The sequence below is a fragment of the Canis lupus genome, chromosome 12 (assembly GCF_003254725.2).
Source record: "Canis lupus dingo isolate Sandy chromosome 12, ASM325472v2, whole genome shotgun sequence".
Classification (NCBI taxonomy): Eukaryota; Metazoa; Chordata; class Mammalia; order Carnivora; family Canidae; genus Canis; species Canis lupus.
The window spans coordinates 48282742-48301902 of NC_064254.1; the positions used below are offsets into that span (position 1 = coordinate 48282742).

At 33.8% G+C, this 19161-nt stretch overlaps 1 protein-coding gene across 6 annotated transcripts in view; it reads right to left on the reverse strand.

The window, feature by feature from the left end:
* Positions 1 to 19161, reverse strand: part of RNGTT (RNA guanylyltransferase and 5'-phosphatase) — a 362295-nt gene that overhangs the window by 147004 nt on the left and 196130 nt on the right. The window lies entirely within an intron of this gene.

Sequence of the window (19161 nt, forward strand, 5' to 3'; positions counted from 1 at the left end):
AAAGATATTATATAATAAGAGACTTGCCTTTTAAAATTAAATATTTATGAGTTATCAAACTTAAAATACAGAATCTTGCTGAACTATAACATGGATACAAAAATATCCTTTCAAGCTATAATTTTCAGGGTTAATTAGGGAGGAATGCATTTCGATTTTATTAAATTCACCAACATGTATCTCAATTAAAAAAATTATCAAAGCTATATTTAACTGATACTAATAATACTTAGTTCTAAGAAATAAATCTGGTTTTACCAGGTAAGCTGTTAAGTAAAAAATTGGAGATAAATTACGTCTGAAAGCAATCACCAATATAACCTGAGTTATCCATTATCCTCTTAAAGAAAAAAATGTAATGAATGCAATTCAGACAGCAGAGTAATGTTTGAGAAAGTACCAAATGGAACAGAACCTGGTTTAGATAGAGGTAGAAGATGGCTATGTGCCAAAGAAAAGTCTCTAAAACTTAGAAAATAAAATGGAGGCATAAGTGATATATTTGTTGGATAAAGCAGTGGTTCTCAATAGGGATGACTTTACCCACTTCCCAGCCCAGCAACCCCACCCTACCCCACCCAGGTGTGGGTATTTGGCCATGCCAGCATTTTTGGTTGTCACACTAGGGAGGGGGAGGGAGTAATGCTGCCATCTAGTGGGTAAAGACCAAAGATGTTGCTAAACTTCCTGCACAGGGCAGCTGCCCACAACAAAAAATTATCCAGCCCAAAATGTCAATGGTCCCAAAGTTGAGAAACTCTAATGTAAATGAAGCTAATAGTAATAATAGCAAAAGGGACAAGATATTTAGTTCTTTTTTCCCTCTACTACCTCCATGATTTTAAGCAAGTTCAAAAGTTTATCTATTTCCCTTGTAAAAATGCAGTAGTAATAGTATTGTGCTTGCCTAAAACATGGTATCTAAACCAAAGATATAAAAAATAAAATAAAATAAAATAAAATAAACCAAAGATATCTCATATTTTGCAGCCCTATGCTACTCTATGATTCCCACTAGGAAAATGTGAGCAGTTATGTTATCATATTCCATCTAGGCCCTACACTGAAACCTGAGACAGAATGCCTTCTTCACAAAGATCAGACTCTGAAACTAAGAAAGATCCCTGGCCTTATCATAATGTTAGTTTTATTTTTGTTGTTCTACCATTTAGTTTTAAGAAAAACAAAAGAAATTCTAATTGGCAATGCTACTGGAGAGAAAAGTAAAACAACTCCAGACTTAGTGGCTTGGTTAAATCCTCTGCCCATGTTTCACAGAGAAGCAAATAGCAAATATCTATAGCACAAAATCAAGATATAAATACCTTGTATAGAAGAAAAGTCATTCATTCAACACTAATTACCTAGTATGTGCTTAATACCACACTAGTTGGAGAAGATACAAAGACTAACAAGACAGTGCACTCAACCACAGTGAGGCTTTTAATCTAATCTGCAAGAGATTATAGAGGTGCTTCAAAAAAAACCCTACAGACATAAAGAGTTGCTTAGGAAATACAACAAAGATATATCAAAATTAGGGGAAGGGGGTAAAGGAAGTTTTCCTGAATAAGAAAAATGCATAAATTGAATTTTGAAAAACAATCAGATTATAAGAAAATTCTAAACAATGTGACCAGAAACATACCTGAATTGAAGGGAAGTTAGTTCAAGTTTTCTGAGACTCAAATTGGCTCATTACTCTATCCTGTTCTTGATATAAAGGGCGGAGGTGGGCGTGGGGGAAGAGAACCACTCTCCCAATAAAACTATGTCAAGGCAATCACTTGGTATTCTACTTCTGAAAAGTCACAAACTTGGTAGAGACAGTAGGAAGAGGTATCATGGAAAGACTCAGGGGAAGAAAATGGAGACTTCCCAGTTTCCAGAAGCTTGCTGACATCTCTCATTTACTTATTAAGTTTTATTGCTACTTATGGAAATTGAAGTTGTAATTTGAGAGTAAAATTATAAGAGATTTGATATAGTTTCTTGGTTTATTCAGGTTGGAAAAATTACTCAAAAACATTCAGATGACTATTTCTATCTTATTCAAAGTCTAATTAATTTCTTCTTGCTGTTGTTGTAATATAAAACAACCTGTGGCTTATATTTCTAATGAAACAAGTTTTGAAAAAAACTGTAATTATACAGAAACTTCTGAAACTTCAGCTTTAGTTTCTATATCTAGACAGTTCCATAGAACTACAATGATTTTAAAATTTAGCCAATGAGGAAACTGGCATAAGACAGGTCAAATGAAAATACTTAATACCAAGATCAGTTAATAGACCTGGATAAGAATACTAGAAAAATGAGGAGCCCTGAAAACATGCAGTAAATGCCCTCTTTTTAAAGATAAACAAACTGATAACCAGAATAGTTATAACTTGTCCAAAAAAATTTCCAAATCACAGTAATACAAAAAATCTTCATACCATTAACTAAATTAAATGTATCATTTGCCCAAAAGCAAATGATGAAAGGTTGAAAAAGTTGGATTATATGATGTCATGAGGTGAGATTACAAAACTGTTCCAAAGGAAGCCAATTTTAAGTCAGTGGTTTTCTAGTTACTCTTTTGTGGGGAGGAGTAAGTGGGAGGAGAAAGCAACTGGCAAGTAGCCTGGAGAGCAGGAAAAGAAAGCTCAACAAACCTAAAAAAACTTCTTCAGCACCTAAACCACTTAGCTTATCTCTACCACCAGTGGAAAGCCTACTAGGCCAAGTATCTAGACCTATCTTTAACAAAGGCCTAATCTCCCAGTGTACCCTGAACCTTTCTCTGGGCCCACCAAAGTATCTCCCCTCCATCAGTCTGCACTCTTTCACCTTATACACTATAATGTGCTATGTCAAGTTTCTCCATAGTATACAAGTGCTTTGAGGGCAGAAACACTGCCTTTATCCATTTTTATTATTTTCAAAACTCAGCAATATATATATACGACATATATAGTAAGCACCCAATTTATTAGATGAAGGAATGAGCTAATACATTCCACAATTCCGGAGTAATTCCCACTTAATATCTATGATTACAGTCATATGATCTTTAAAAATTAACTTTTAGAGCTAGCAGACCCTCATAGTTCCTCTTCTAAAAGACACAAGTCTAAATCAGTCTACTGATAGATGATCAAACTCTAGATACACATAACACCTGCAGCCTAATTACTTTATACATCAACTACTTTAACCTCCTTTTTACTAATTTATACATAGCACTACTAAAATAATTTTCTATGCTCCCAGCATTGGTATGAAGCATTGATATGATAGATAGTGCTCTCAGTTGGAGGCCATATAATTTAGTTAAAGAAGACAATGAGAGCAACCTTGCCCATCTGTCAAAATTCCAGTTTAAGAGAACTCAATTTTTTTATAAATCACTTATTTAATAAATCTAGCTTTAAAACAAATCCAAGAGTTTCAATTACCTCAGAAAGCAAAGAAGTTCTTAAAAACATCGTAACAAAAATAATTTTATAATTTCATGTTACATCACTCAACACAGAAACACACACACACACACACACAAACAAGCTGAATGACAGAAAACAAGAACAGAAAGAAAACACACAGATACAGGTATCACACAATGGCATGGCAGACAGGGAGTGGAAAAAAAAAGTGAATATATATTACTATATAGGCTTATTCTGCTTCATTAAAAACCATCAGAGAAACATTAACATTAAATATCTACCAGAGGTTTCAAAAAAACTGTGTCTATTAAACAGTCATCTGGGGTAAATTTCAAGATCAGAATCAATTTTGAATATACATTCTTCAAGTATCTATTCCCTGCCTCCTTGTTACTGTTACTCACTGCATATAACCCACTCCTCTAAAGCTCCAAATACATCTACAATAACAATTACTTCCAAATCTTCATCTGTAGTCCAGGTAAGAGTTTGTTTGGATGGGGGTAGGGGGCTGTCCTATGCATTGTAGAAGGTTTAGCAGCATCCCTGGCCTCTCTACTCACTGATACGAGCACCAACATCTACCCCCTTTCAGTTGTGATAACCAAAAATGTCTCTAGACATTGTCGAATGTCATCTGACAAATAAAATGGCCTCAGTTGAGAACCAGTGGTCTAGAATATGCACTCACTCTTTTTATCTCAAACAAATATCTATTGATCAACTAGTAGGTCTGTGTCAACCTCTGTGCTAGAGGCCAGAGAGACAAAGGTAATGGGAGGATTTCAGACAAATAAGCAATTACAGTAGACTGTGAGCTTTATGAAATGTGCACTTCAGAACTGTGACAGCATGTAATAAAGAATATAACATATAATAAAAAAAGATCAAGAGAAGCTTCCAGGAAGTGAAATTTAAGCAGAGAGTTATAGGGAAAAAGAATGAGTATAAACAGAAACAAGTGTAGTGAATCTCAGGAAATGAGACATTCAGAATGCATACATATAAAATACAGCACCTAATATTCATCTCTGAAAACCTATGTTATAGGTACTAAAAATATCACTGCGAATGAGACAAATACGGTCTCTGCTTTCACGGTATTTATAGTCTAATTATAGAAATACAAAATCTTAAAATAACTAAAAATCACAATATGGCATTAAATGCTTTGGAGCCAACAAGAGCACCATTATAGCAGGACAGAGTCACATTCACCTAGTTGGACCTGGCTTCCCCAAGCAAGCAACACCTAATTTGACATTCAAAGGATGAATGGGAGTAATACAGGAAAGAAGAAAACAATTTGAAGCAGGAAATATAGCTGTATAAACATGTACTCATTATAGAATATTTCAGTTTGCAGCTTTTACAAAATGAATCGGTCTACCATTAGAAAGAGCTGCTAAAGTTATCACTAAACTTCAACAACAAAAAGAAAATCGATTTTTTTCATTCTAAATTGACAGAATGTGCACTTTTAAATATTTCCTTCTAAAATTCTAAATTGGGGATCCCTGGGTGGCTCAGTGGTTTAGTGCTTGCCTTCAGCCCAGAGCGTGATCCTGGAATCCCGGCATCGAGTTCCACATCGGGCTCCTTGCATGGAGCCTGCTTCTCCCTCTGCCTGTGTGTCTGCCTCTGTCTCTCTATCTCTCATGAATAAATAAATAAAATCTTTAAAAAAATAAAAATAAAATAAAATAAAATAAAATAAAATAAATAAATAAATAAAATAAAATAAAATTCTGAATTGCCACAAGCATAAGGGATGGGAGGTGTCAAAAATAAGCCCTATCTTTGTGCTGATCCAAATATGTGCCCAGATGCTAAAATTAGAGCACTATCAAAATACACAATTCAAAATATGGTTGGACAAATTCTGAAAAGCAAACTGCAAAATGACATGCTATCTTTCTTGAAAAGTAGGGTTGGAATAAGAATGTATTAACACATTTGTAATTGCTTATAAGTGGATAAAGAAAGTGTGAAAAGTTAAACACTAACAATAATCAATAACTGAGGGAGGGATGCCATGTGAAAGCAAGACTTTCTTCTATGTATTTTTGTTTTTACAACATGTTAAAATTTCTGTATTATCTAGTCAAAAATTAAAAACATACCACTGTCAAATACAATTTTTTAAAAATCTATCATTAATGTTTCAATACTAAACATGTTATCAATAAAAAAGAACTATCCTTAATTCATTGTGTTTAATATGTATCACTTACATAAAACTGATTTTATACTTTATATATTCACCCTATTGGAATTCACTGATTCATTCATTTTTGTAAAGTCCTTATTTATATTTATTTCCCTTTGCTCTGCTACCAATATATCATTACCAGTGTCTTTTAGTTGTACAATAAGATTATGTATCTGTATCCAACTGAGACTGATTACAAATTATTCATCTTTGACTGTTTATTTTGTCAACAAAATTCAATGGAAATGCAATACTTTATTTCTTAAGAAAACTAGAAAAATGATGTTCTCCTTCTTCCTTATACAGAGCAAGCTAAGAATATTTTGCTGTGTTTTAACAGTTGAACAAGGAAAAAAATTAAAAATTAAGGTGTATTTTCTTTCTTGGCACTTCACTATTACAATTCTTTGGAAATTATTATATTTTTCAGTAAAAAATAAAATTTTGGGAAAAGATAGAATGACACTTTTCCAGTCTGCCAGGAAACAGAGCCCTTCTTCAAATGAAGACCTATCAAAATATGCAAGCAAATGTCATGGCAACAGAAGCTCTCACCATGGTAACATCATCCCTGCTTCAGAGGAAAACCACTCTAACTCGTCATGTACTTCAAGACAAGGCATTAGACTAATTCTAATTTTCATTTTACAATCTATCCATAACATTCAATATACCTGGCAGTAGTAGAGATTTAATAAAAACATTAATATTTCACGAGAAAGTAATATTAAAATCAAAGCTGACTCCATTTACATGCAAACTGATTAATGCCAGGGATATAAAATCAAGCTGACCCACCTTACAGAAAATCAAGATAGTGATGAAGACATAAAAAAACAATGACATCACAACTGCTTCAGAGAAAATACTTTTGACTCAATATAGAAAAAAATATACACAAAAAAAATATACAGTTAATATTTACAGGATAGCTGATATATAAAAGCAAGAAAAGCCTTTTTAAAAAAATAAAACAAAGAATATAATTTCAAGATTTTTATTATTACTTTTACTTTGTAATCCATCATACAAAATTCTGTTTTTATTTCAGTGACGGATTACTAATAGAACAAAAATTCTTACTCAGAAATATGTGTCTCCAAAAAAAAAAAAAAGAAATATGTGTCTCAGATAACAAAAGTAAAATCAAATATGGTTTTTAAAAGGTTAGAAATTAATCAGTTATTACTAAATATAAAATTTTACTATGCTACATAAATCGCTAAAATCCTCTTATAAAATACTATTAAGTATTATCAACTTTGTAAATGAAATTAAAAGATCTAATAGCTGTTAAGTAAAAGATCTACTACCTATAGCATATTAAAATGCCAAGGGTCATTTTTAAATATTCATTTTTAGATGACAAAGGTTAGCAATTCAAACTGTCAAGAAAATCATAATACTGAAAATAAAATAAAAATAAAATAAAATCTAACTGGTTTATGGTATAGACTAATAACCAAATGATCTCTTTAGTCTGATCAAAGTTTGAACCTTAAAACTTAAAAATACATAGGTTTACATAAAAATAAGCAGCTAATTTTTCCTTTGAAGAAAATACCCATTTTTCTCAAAACATTTAAACATTTTGTCAAATACAGCTTACATTTGAAATTTTTAAAAACAGTGTGCACAAAGTAATATAAGTCACCTTTAAATAAAAATCAGCTATTTTTGCATCAACAGCCAAGTACTTGGGGAAACCAAAAGACAGCATGTGATAAAGAGTAAACTGCCTTTAAATCTAATTTTGGTATTTAACTTGAAAACCAGGGGAAATCACTAGAGATATAGGAAGATCACTCTGAATGCAGTGTGAAGAAAAGACTAGAGGGAGACAAAGTGAATGTTGCAGGACCAGTTAGGATGCCACTGCAGCAGACCAGGCAAGAGACAATGAATGGTAAATCAGATTAGAGCTGTGACAGAGGTTACAGAGAGAAAAGGGAATAATGTATGAAATACTTAGGTGATACAGCAGGAAGACAGAGTAAGACCTGGACCTGGATTAGAGGGACGAAAGAAGGGAAAATGTCAAAGATGGCATCTAGCAGATTTCTCATTTAAGTGGAGTAGGAAATGCTGGGAAAGGAAAGGTTTTTACAGTTTGTGTGTTTGCTTGTTTCATTGTATGGGGAGTAGAAATGAAGTTTGGCTTTAAAATGTATTGAGTCTTTGGTGTTTCTGAGATTTTCAAAAGGCAATGTCAAGGTAGGCAATTAGATAACAAATACGGAGCTTAAATCAAAAGTCTGGCTTGTAAGAGGGTAACTAAAGCCATGGGTGTGGATAAGATTTCTAGGGAGAGAGTAGACCATTAGAAAGAATGAATGTCCAGGACATTAACTGAGAAAGTCCAAACTTGAATGGTTAGTAGAAGATGAAGAGCTTGAATGAGATGGAGAGAAAATGGTATAACACTAGAAGGAATTAGGAGCATGTGGTGTCATAGAGGCCATGAAAGAGAATATTTCAAGAAATAGTGGACAGCAGTGTAGACTACCACTAGATGATTAAGTAAAAAAAAATTAAAAAATTTAAAAGGCCCGCAAAATAATCTTGATTTTGCAATGAAGAGAAATTATTGTTGACTTTTCAAAAAAAAAAAAAAAACCTGATTCACATAATATTTACTTAGGCAAAGCCCTTTTAAAAATACAACCTATCTAAAACTACAATACTTAAAAGAAATAAATCAGAGCTGTGATGTAAACACAATGCTTACATAGTAATCAATTCCTCCATATGGTCCTGAGGTAGTTCACAGAAATCTCTAACTTCAGAAATTAATGTTTTGAAGCCATTGGTCTAATCTTGGAAGTATCTTTTCAGCCCTGATTTTTCTATAATTCTGCAAATGCAATTTAATCTATTTTTTTAAATTGAGGCTTCCATGATAATTAATGACTGCTCTGTGTTTTAGTAAATATCAGATACTGGTGGATTTCTTTACAATCACAAAAAAATATACTCTAAGTTTTATTCTCCTGAACATATCATTAATTAACTTTGGTTTTCCTTTTTCCTATAAAAATAATGAGCTATGTGAAACACAGGACAATAAATGAAAAGGTAAGCAAACTTTCTTCTAAGCCAATGTTTGGTTTACACTCAATAGAATCACCACCTTTATATAGTATCTTTATCACTATTCTTCAGTTTTTTGCCAAGATTCAAATATTTTCGTTTTTACTCTTTAGCAAAAGTTATATGTTCTACCTTTTATCCAACTCTAATTCAGTCACTATAATTAATGTAATGGAGCAGAATTAACTTCTTGCTAAGTTTTAAGTAATTAGCACCAAACAAATGTAAACCAAAGGGTTTTTTCACAAGTAGATACAGAGGAATCCTCTTCATCCTTCACCATTCAATTGCCTTTGGAGTACTTCTTTGGTATCAGGGACTGGATTACAGGTTAAAAATCAAACTTTGTCTACTCTGACCCAGACTCCTCTCCACTTTATGCAGATTCACTCAGACTGCTAGAACGGTCACTCAGTTAGTTCCTTTCTTCATTTATTTTAAATTTTGGCCAAGGGAATCCAGCAATGCAATACTACATTGCGAAAAGTTTGGAAGATTTTCTGATAAACATAGTGAATTAAACAGGTGCATAAGTGATATTCACTTTGATTTGAAACCTCACTTAAGCAAGAGTTACAGAAAAGAAGTATCAACCGAAAAGGAAACATAGGAGGGAAGACAACAGCAGAAAACATGTCAATACATTTTTGAAAGGCAAAAAAAGAGATGGAGAAGTTAGTAGGGCACAGAGCACAGAAATCTGAATACTAAGTGCTTGCAGAAGAGGATACCAATGAAAGCGATTCATGCTGCATGTCACAGCTCCTCAGAACAGTTAGATAATGTGGGGAAAATAACTCAGAAGATAGCCACGGGGGAGAAAGTTGAGGCATGGCACTGAAAACAAGAAACGTTGAAAAATTTTAAAAGGAATATTTAAACCTCTATGTTCCCTCCTCCACCCTAGGCAAAATGCAGGAGATACCCTCACTCTGAAAAAAAACTGAAGCACAAAAGCTCTAGTCCAGAAGATTCAAGTGTAACTGAAGAGGGAAACTGAAACCTGATGAGTTCAGTAAGGCTTCCCTACTTAACAGTGGGCCCTCATCCCATTATCTTCTCTAGTCCAAGAATGTGCAACAATCAGGCAAATGCAACCAAGAAGGGGCCTGGAGGCTTGGTCTCTGAAGAGGTCAAAGAACTCCACAGAAAAGAACCTCAGATCCTAAGATTCAGATAACTCCCAATTTAAAAAGAGAAGGTGAAAAATTTACACATTTTAACATGATAAAAAAATACCATAATGCATATCATATTATTACAATATACCACATTAATCTGCCTAAGTGCCCATCATTTATCCTGCCTGCATTTAATTATTAAAGCTGAGTTTTAGATTTCCCCAGAAGAAAAATTTAGAAATGTTGGCAAATTTTACATTAAAAATTAGTTCTTGGTCTGATTAAGGTTCCTAAATTCTCATTCAGAATTTGCTTTCCATAGAAAGCCTAACAAAGGAAGGTAATTTACAAATCACACAAGTACAGAATCAGAAATTACACTGGGTATTGGGCTCTACAACTATTAGTGAGAAATACCACATCAAGCTAGGTAACAATGAAAGGTTGAAAAATGGCCCCCAAATACAATTGGGAAAGTTCATCCAAACAGTGTAATATTTATGCCATAAATTAAAAATGTTATTGCTTACCCTAATAAGTAGTCCTAAAATTACATATGATGAAAATGAATCATGGATACTAAATTATAGTAAATATACTGCCTTTAAATAGTGTAAAACCAGACCCACACTTAGTTGGTTGAAAAGGGAAAGATTAGCAAGCCTTAGATATTAAAACTAGAAATAAACTTTCTCTTTATAAACTGAGAGAATAAATAAAAACTGGAGTGGAAATAAATTTCTCATTGTGTGAGGCAATGTCATTTAATGCTCTGTCTCAGGACTATCTAAAATCACATCTCCCATCATTGGAAGCTACACCTGTCTGTAATCAACTCTGTTCTTACCTCTTTAGACAGAAAACTTAGAGCTGCTGAAAAGGAAAATTAATGTCTTTCCTTTCACTATGCAACAGCAATCAGATAAAGGCTATTTTTCTTGGTAAAGAAAAGGAACTGGACACCGTATATGAGCACTATGGTTTCAATCCCAAAGAATTAAGGGAAAGAAAAAAACTTAAGCATTCCTTCTTTGAAAGCAATAAAAAGAAATCATAAAAGTCATGAATTATTAGAAAAATAGATCTTAAACTCTGCTCTCTTTAGGAGAATATCATGAATACAATGTTTGATAATGTCATTCAAGTTCATCTACTTAATAGAAACTTAGATTTTCATTTTTTAAAAAGGTAGAAAAGTCACAAATCTCTGTGTAGAAACCAAGTATAGTCTCACTAGTGGCTCTGGTAAATCAAAAATGTGAAAATGGAACACAGAGGGCCCTTCCTGTGGTAGTGGCCCAAACTAAGGACACAGTACATAAGAATAGAAAAATCAGACTGAAATTACAAAAGTAAGATCATAAAAAAATAATAAACACTACAAAGTTGCATATAATGAAATTTTGCATATGAGTGAGAAAATTGCTCTCCTGAATGGATTCATGCTAAACTGGAACCTATCCTGGAAGACAGAGTTAATATATTTTATACTCAGAATACTCTTTAGAATATTTAACACAAACACAATAGAAATCAAACAAACAAACAAAAAACCTCACTGTAGAATTAGAATAGGACATGTGACTAAGTACCACATCCTTCTTACAGCCAGATGCCAATCTAATCAATTAACAGTGAAGTGCCACTAAAGGGCACACTACAAACACCATTAAAAGTATGCATCTGTGGTAAAAATTAAGACAGAAAGAGCTGACAAAGTGTACTTTTAAGAAATAAAAAAGTAGATAGAGGGATCCCTGGGTGGCGCAGCGGTTTAGCGCCTGCCTTTGGCCCAGGGCGTGATCCTGGAGACCCGGGATCAGATCCCATGTCGGGCTCCCGGTGCATGGAGCCTGCTTCTCCCTCTGCCTGTGTCTCTGCCTCTCTCTCTCTCTGTGTGTGACTATCATAAATAAATAAAAAAATTAAAAATAAAAAAAAATAAAAAATAAAAAATACATTAAAAAAAAAATAAAAAACTAGATAGAAAACCTCCATGAGAAATTACGATTAAAAATGAAACACATCAAAAATCATTAAAATGTTATGGAAAATGAAAAGAATTAATTAGCCAAAGATTAATAACTAGTACCGTATAGTGCTGTCATCAATTAAACTTTTGCCAAAATAAGTGGCTGTGAAATGCTTCTTCTAACAAAATGAGTCTTTGTAGATATGCACTAACCTAAGGATCTGAAAGGTTAAATTAATAAGAAATTGACAACATCCACTGATGAACAAAATATGACTTTCAAAGGCATTCCATATACTATAGTAACCTTAATAAATTTAGAATGCAAAAGTGAAAATTCTTTAAAAAAAAAAAAAAGAGTGAAAATTCTATTGAAATGATGGTAGGAGAAAAAAATTATCAGAAATACAGTCATATAATGGTGATAGTGATAAACTTTATAACAACTCTATTTTATTTATTGCAATAATATAAATCTCCTTTTAAGAGATATATTGTTTTTATGAGAGTAATATTAGAATTTATTCTCTCTCTTATTAAGAATTCTTTACCCAATATATTTTCCCTGATATTGGCAGGAAGAATAAATTCTTTAGTGTTAATTTATACTCACATATGTTAATCATCATATGATCATTATAGAATTTCAGAGCTTAAACTATTATAACCTGTACATTTGACAGATGAAGAACTGGATAACCAAAGAGATATAAAGTGCCTTGTCTTAAACGGAGACCAATTCTAACCCACTGGGAAGTCTCTGAGAAGAATATGCAAGTAGCAAAGCTTGTATTATTGTTTCATGAAGAATAGTTGTTTGCATTGGGGATTCTGCAAGGAAATAAGTGAGAATTTAAAGAAGGTCACTGAAAAATTTCTTTAAAAAGAGAGCATAAATTAATTATACATATGCATGTACAAGAAAAATAAAATAGCTATAAATTTTAAAAATGTTTGCCTATATTTCTTTCTTTTGTCTGATTGCTGAAGCTAGGACTTTAGTACTATATTAAATAACAGTGATGAGAGTGGACATCCTTGTCTTGTTCCTGACTTTAGAGGAAAAGCTCTCAGTTCTTCCCCAATGAGGATGATACAGCTGTGGGTTTTTCATATATGGCCTTTATTACGTTGAAGTATGCTCTCTCTATCCCTACTTTTTTTAAGGTTTATATCATACATAGATGTTATATTTTGTCAAATGCTTTTTCTGCATCTATCAAGAGGATCATATGGTTCTTATTCTTTGTTTTATTAATCTTGACATATCACAGTGATTGATTTACAACTGCACCAAAAACCTTAAGATATCTAGGAATAAACTTAACCAAAGAGGTAGAAGACCTGTACTTTGAAAAGTATAAAATACTTATGAAAGAAACTTAAGATGACACAAAGAAATGGAAAAACATTTCATGCACATGGATTGGAAGAATGAACTTTGTTAAAATGTCTATATTATCCAAAGCAATCTATACATTTAATGCAAAGTCCATCCAAATACCACCAGAATTTTTCACAGATTAGAACAAACAATCCAAAAATTTGTATGGAACCAAAAAGACTCCAAATAGCCAAAGTAATCTTGAAAAAGAAAAGCAAAGCTTGGAGGCATCACAATTCCAGCCTCAAGTTATATTACAAAGCTGTAGGGATCAAGACAATATAGCCCTGGCACACAAAAAAACAGACACATAGATCAATGGAACAGAACAGAAAACCCAGAAATGGACCCATAACTACATGGTCAACTAATCTTTTACAAAGCAGGAAAAGAATATCCAATAGAAAAAAGACAGTCACTTCAACAAATGGTGTTGGAAAAACTGGACAGCTACATGCAAAAGAATGGAATGGACCACTTTCTTACACCTTATGCAAAAATAAATTCAAAACAGATTAAAGACAGGGGTGCCTGGGTGGCTTAGTCGGTCGGGTATCCGACTCCAGATTTCAGGTCTGGTCATGATCTTAGGGTTGTGAGATCAGGCTATGTCTAGCTCCACACTCAGGGCAGAGTCTGCTTTGTACGACCCCATGCCAACCCCCCCACCCATTGCTTACGTGCCTTCTCTCTCTCTCTCTCAAATAAACAAATAAATAAATAAAATATTTTTTAAAAAATAGATTAAAGACATATGAGACAGGAAACTAACAAAATGCTAAGGAAGAAACTATCAAAATGCTAGAGTAAACTCCTTGACATTGACCATAGCAACTTCTTACTAGATATGTCTCCTGAGGCAAGGGAAACTAAAGCAAAAATAAACTACTGAGTTTTCATCAAGATAAAAAGCTTCTGCACAGCAAAGGAAACAATCAACAAAACTAAAAGGCAACCTTTGGAATGGAAGAAGATATTTGCAAACGACCTATCAGATAAACAGCAAGTATCCAAAATCTATAAAGAATTCATCAAACTAAATAAAAGAATTTATCAAACTTAACACTCAAAAAATAGTCTAGTTAAAAAATGGGCAGAAGACATAACTAGACATTTTTCCAAAAACATACAGATGACTAACAGATACATGAAATGTTGCTCGACGTTACTACTTTCTAGGAAAATACAAATCAAAACTACGATGAGTTATCACTTCACACCTGTCAGAATAGCTAAAATTAACAACATAAGAAACAAAAGGTGTTGGCAAGTATGCAGAGAATGGTAAATCTCTTACACTGTTGGTCGGAATGCAAACTGGTGCAGCCACTCTGGAAAATAGTATGGAGGTTCCTCAAAAAGTTAAAAATAGAGACACCCGACAACCCAGCAATTGCACTACTAGTTGTTTACCCAAAGGATACAAAAATACTTATTCAAAGGGATGCATGCACCCTGCCCAAAGTTTATAGCAGTATTATCAACAATAGCCAAATTACAGAAACAGCCAAATGTCCATCAACTGATGAATGGATAATAGTATATCTATCTATGTGTGTGTGTGCGCATATATATGTGTGTGTGTGTGTGTATATATATATATATATATATATATATATATATATAATAGTGTATTGCTCAGCCATAAAAAGGAATAAAAATCTTGCCATTTGCAATGACCTGGGTGGAGCTAGAGTGTATTATGCTAGGCAAAATAAGTCAGAGTAAGACAAATACCATATGATCCCACTCATGTGGAATTTAAGAAACAAAACAGATGAACACAGGGGGTAAAAAAAAAGAGAGAGAGAGAGAAACGGGAGGAGGGAACCAGAAAATAGACTTAATTATAAAGAACAAACTGAGGGTTACTGGAAGGGAGGTGGGCTGGAGTTGGGGTGAATAGGTAATAGGGATTATGGAGGGCACTTGTGATGAGCACTGGCTGTTGTATGTAAGTGATGAATCACTAAACTCTAACTAATTGTACACTGTTTATCAGCTAACTACAGTTTAGATAAAAACCTGAAGAAAACATTTTTTTCCTATATTGATAAAATATAAAACCAGTCAAATCTGAAAGGCAAGAGGAAAATCTAATGATATATTTTCATTTCTTTGATGAACATTTTCTAAGACATATTGGGACAAACACTATCCTAGACATTGGACAAGTAAAGATAAATAAGAAAGGAAAGTACTAATAACCTCAGAGAAACCCACAGTATTTATGAAACAAAAACATAATCAATATTTACCTTGTGAGGTGGTAGCTACTTCTTTACCTAGTATAAGAAACAGCAAGGTTATCTTGGAGCTCTTTCTTGCTTTGAGAATAATCATTTAAGTCATCTATCTTAATTATAAAGATTCTTAGCAAGTAATAACAACTCTTCAAGAAAAGAGGAAAACAAAATTTTTCTTGGTTTCATAAAAGCAAACCTCTCCCCATAAGTCTTAAGAAATGGAGAGCAGGGACAAGATGGAATATGAACAGGAACCCAATCTCATCAAGCCTCCAACTGTTGTTTCTTTTTCAGTCACAATATTACATCTCTCTTCGTCTGGTAGCCTCAAATGAGATCAGTTGGCGTCAAAGAATCTGAGAATCTCCATGTCAGGGAACGGGAAGGTACAGATCTGTGACCACGGCCTAAGCTGTTACAGGAAAGATTTACTTCTAGACAAAGGTGTATATGAGGCTAGAAATCACTTTGACCAAGGCAGTGTAACAGTAATGACAGAGGAACAGTATGTGATGTGCAGGTATATGTGTGTGCTGCCCAAAGAATTAAAACAGATTAAGTGCTCATGCCTAAGGTGACCTAGAAGAAATCTAGAAACTACTTTTCCATCTTCTCTATACCCTAAAAGACTACCATCAGGTGTTAACAGGAGTAACTTAGAAATACCCATCCTCAACAACATCAACAAAGAAATGATGGCAGCAAATGCACAAAAGGATAGGGTCAATCTAAGAACTCAGCAGAATTCCCCCTTTCTAGAATCTGGTAGCCAGAATCAAGGTGGCTAAGATGGGATAAGTTTAAAAATCTCAGGACATAACTGTAAGGGGGAAAACCCTAGGAAGTAAAAAGGGATGCTTACAGTACTACACTACACTGTGACTCATTTCTTCACAGGAGAGAAGCGGTCAAGCTATTCCATTTGAATAATAAGGAAATATAAACTTAATTTTGTTCTGCAAGCTGGGAATCCCCAGGATGGGTGGAGACAGTGAAGAGAAGTCTCAAGGAGAGAAAGCAAGGCAGCAGGACACTGGAATGAAAGGCTCTGGGCAGCCCGGGTGGCTCAGCGGTTTAGCACCACCCTTGGCCCAGGGCATGATCCTGGAGACCTGGGATCGAGTCCCATGTCGGGCTCCCTGCATGGAGCCTGCTTCTCCCTCTCCCTGTGTCTCTCATACATACATACATACATAAAATGTTTAAAAAGAAAGGCTCCAAAAGGAATGCCTTCAAGTAAAACTCAAACTGGATATATCACCTGATAAATCTGACTGTATTGAAAAAAAATTAAATAGTTCCTTTAAAGAGTTTAAGGGAAGAAGTAGTGATAATCATAACAAATGAAAATATAAGGCATTTCCTAACTTTAGAGGAAAAAAGTTTTCTATGAAAATATAATATTATACAACTTGACTCAGATGTGAACAATATTTATGTTACCACAGAAATACAAATACTGAATATTCATTTGACCAAAAATGTGATATAATTATAATGGGATGACAGAAGGAGAAGGGGTGATGTTGGAGGAGTGAAAGAACTCAATCCTGTTCTTCAACAGCAGAGAGTAGGCAGATCATGTATAAAACAGAAAACCAAGGAAGAGCAGCATAAACAGATTCTGTAGAAATAGAGGAAAAAGAGAAAAAACACACAGCAAACACAACAGAAAATAATTACCTCCTAGGAGTGGCATGTTGAATGTAGGGAAAAGTATGAGAAGAGATTGTTCTATTTTTCGGTAGAAGCCATGATATTGGATATTTTGACTTTTAAAAACATATGCATATGTTATTATGTGTTACTTGGAACTTACAGTATTTTTTCCATAATATTACCTTCTTTATTTTGAATATACAAAAAAAAGGAGAAAACGATAAGAAATACGATAGCATAAATCCTCAAAAAACTATTACACTCAGATCCAAAGGTATATTAAAAATTATGTCAAAAAAAGTATATATGTCATAATTAGGTAGCATTTATGTCAGAATGTAAGGATGGATCAACAGGAGAAAATCACTATAATTTACCATGTCATGAAAAGGAAAATGACATGGCAATCTCAATCAACAGATACAAAGAAAACACTTGTTAACTCCGAAAACCTATTTATGATTGGAAAAAAAAAATCTGAATAGAAACAAAAATTTCTTAGCATGATAAAGATTCTCTAAGAGAAATATACCAAAAACATCCTTAATGGAGAAAATTTAGCCACATTTCCTTTGTAGTTGAGAATAAGGTAAGAATGTAACCCTCTCCTCCACCCAATAAAGTCAATGTTTAAGCCAGTACTAGAGGTTCCGGGCAATATGTAAAATTAGACAATAATTAGAACTAAGAACACTCAACAAGATTCTTGAATCAACAAAATAAGTCAACAATGTGGCAGTACGTTAGAAGTACCAAATAAAGACACCATTTACTCTAAAAATGGGAAATAATAAATATCTAGAAATTAAACGACAACAATTAAAAACTTACACTGAATTAGAGAACAGAAAAAGACCTGAAAAGAGCTAAACCTTATTCACTGAGATGAGCTAAACCTTATTCACTGAGATTTCACAGTGTAAAAACATCAACTTTTTCCAAATTAAATTCAAAGCAATTCTAAATGAGCTACTAACAAGAATTTTTCGGTAACCTGACAAGCGACTTCTGAAATTTATATATTAAACCGAATGTCCACACATATTTAAGAAAATCCTGACAAAGAACAAAGACTTGCCTTACTAGCTATCAATTACAAAATCACTGTACTAACAAGTCTGGTTATTTGAGTGAGAACAGACTAATACATCAGCTGACTTTTCTAGACATGCCACAGGCTCACATGTCAAGTCATTTCTCTTACATATACTGAAACCTCATATACACATGGATGTGAATTATGAGTTGAACACAGTAAAATTTACTGCAATTACTTCTATCTTTAAACTTCATTTCAATCTAGGGAGATAAGGCCTAGAAAATACTGGAATTCAAAGATCTAGCTTCCATCTTCTTAAGATAGCATTTTCTACAATTTTCCCCAGCCTTTAACTCTCCTCCATCACCTTTCCCTCAACCACAGAATAGCCTTTCCCTACCTGTTTGGCAAAGGGGACTGGAAGGAAGATAGAAGCCAATCACATATCACATTATATCTAAACTTGTATATTAAAGTTCTACTATATATGTAAAATATAGATAATATAGTATTTAATACACAATCTTCAAAAATATTAGTTTCCTTCCCTTTCTCCAGGTACCCGGTTTGATGTCTCTCTATACAACTTCCTAGTTAGCCCATACCCTAATTTCTAAGGCTAGAGTTACTGAAGGAAAAATGCAGTGTATGAGGCATACTGCAGCACATGCTGAGGTGTAGTACATTAACTGCATGAGGTATAGTACAACTCTTTCCTGCAGAGCAGTGGTTTTCATACTTGAACATGCATCAGAGTCAGTGGAGAGCTTGTGAAAGCACAAATTGCTGGACTCCATTCCAAGAGTTTCTAATCAGTAGTGTCTAGGGTGAGCTGCTTTTATAACAACTTTCTGGGTGGTGCTAATTTCCTTGTCCACAGGCCACATTTTGAGAAACAGTGCCCTATGGAGCACAAGGTGTTAAATGAGGGCAATTTTGTTCTCCACGGGAAAGCAGGCAGTGAACGTGTATATTTTTGGTTGTCATACCTGTAGAGATGGGACTGAGGG